This window comes from Hipposideros armiger, unplaced genomic scaffold, assembly GCF_001890085.2.
Source record: "Hipposideros armiger isolate ML-2016 unplaced genomic scaffold, ASM189008v1 scaffold_164, whole genome shotgun sequence".
Classification (NCBI taxonomy): Eukaryota; Metazoa; Chordata; class Mammalia; order Chiroptera; family Hipposideridae; genus Hipposideros; species Hipposideros armiger.
In genome coordinates, this window is record NW_017731514.1 from 1,380,883 (window position 1) to 1,382,519 (window position 1,637).

Genomic DNA, 1,637 nt, shown 5'->3' on the forward strand with positions numbered 1-1,637 from the left:
GCTGTCCCTTCTAGTTCAGTGTTCTGTCCCCCCAAAATACTCACTGATATTCTCTATCATAACACTCTGCTGTTCCTTTTGTGACATTGAGGAGACTATATCACTATTTGTTTCCTGTCTATCACCAGCCTGTAAGCTCCATTAGGACCATCTCCACATCTGCTTCGGTTCCTGCCCTATCCTCAAAGCATAAGGTTGAACCTGGCGTATAGTAAGTGTTCAATAAGCAATTGTTGAATGAATGCTTTTCCAGGAGGCAGCTGGCATCCATGACCTGCAATGTTGCAAGCTGTGGAGAGCAGGAACCTGACAGTGACTCCTTTGAACCTTGAGTTTGACCTCAACCACCATATCCAGCATCAACCACACCCCATTCTTTTTTGTTTGGTTGGTTTTTTTGTTTGTTTGTTTGTTTTGGGGGGAGTGGAACAGCGCTGGGGAATCAGGGAATGGGAACAGATAAGCCGCCTTCCCCCCCGGCTCCTCAGTTCAGCCACGGAGGACATCACCCCACCGGCCCATGCTGGCACCATCATGGTGCTCCTCCCGGGCTAGGCAGCCACCCACCGGCCACCGGACAGCTGCCCACGGTGGCCCATGGCAGCCCACGAAAGCCCATGCCCGTCGCCGGCCAGCCCCACCACAGCCCACGCTGCTACCAGCGACCTACGGCAGCCCAGCTCCAGGTCAAGCCGCTGTCCACCATCCTAGTCACAGAGGGCGCAGCGCCACTGGCCCTCATATGAGATCCGAACTGTGCCCCGCCACCCAGAGCCGGCACCCCAAGCCAACTCCCAACCAAGGTGCCACACGGCCGGCCCCCACACCTCATTCTTGCTGCCTTTCTTCTGCCTCATTCTTGCATCTTGTCACTGGCTTCACAGACAAGCATTTCCTGTGCCCCAACAATTCGTACCCGGGTTACACTGAGCATGTATTGGGCCCCTTCTAGATAAGGAGCATGTGCTTGTCTGTTGGACCTCACACAGCCTTGTGAAATGATGCTACTGAAGTCATTGCATAGATGAGGAAACTGAGGCAGGGAAGGATGTGCTTGGCCGAGGTCACGCAGTTGGTGGAGCTGGGATTCAAACCCAGGTCCATCAGGCCCAGGGCTTGGACCTCTTTTGCTGTAGTCTCAGCCTCTAGGGAGGCAGGGCCTGTGCCTCATGGAGTGGAGAATAAACCATGTCTTGCTGCTGGGAGCCCCCAGTTCAATGGAGGGAACACTGAGTGTGGTGAGAAGCCAGAAGACAGGAAGCCATGAGGAAGGCGCTGATGGACTGAGCAAACCCCAGGGGCAGTGAGGTGCCTAACAAAGGCCTGGAGAGGAAGAGAGGTAAGTAGGGCATGTGCGCCCCAGACGTCCTTCCCTAATCTCAGGGGCTGTGAATATGGCGAGAGAATGCCCACGGTTATGTTCTGTTACGTGGCAAAAGATGTGATAAGGTGACTGATCAGTTGACTTAGAATTCGTCAAACAGGGATTACCCAGTGGGCCTGGCCTAATCACATGAGCCCTTTAAAAGCAGAGAATTTTGCCTGTGGCCGAGGGGCAGTCAGAGAGAGCTGAAGCACAGGAAGGATTTGAGGTGCTCTGCTAGCTTCGAAGATGGAGGAGACCTTGTGGTGAGGAA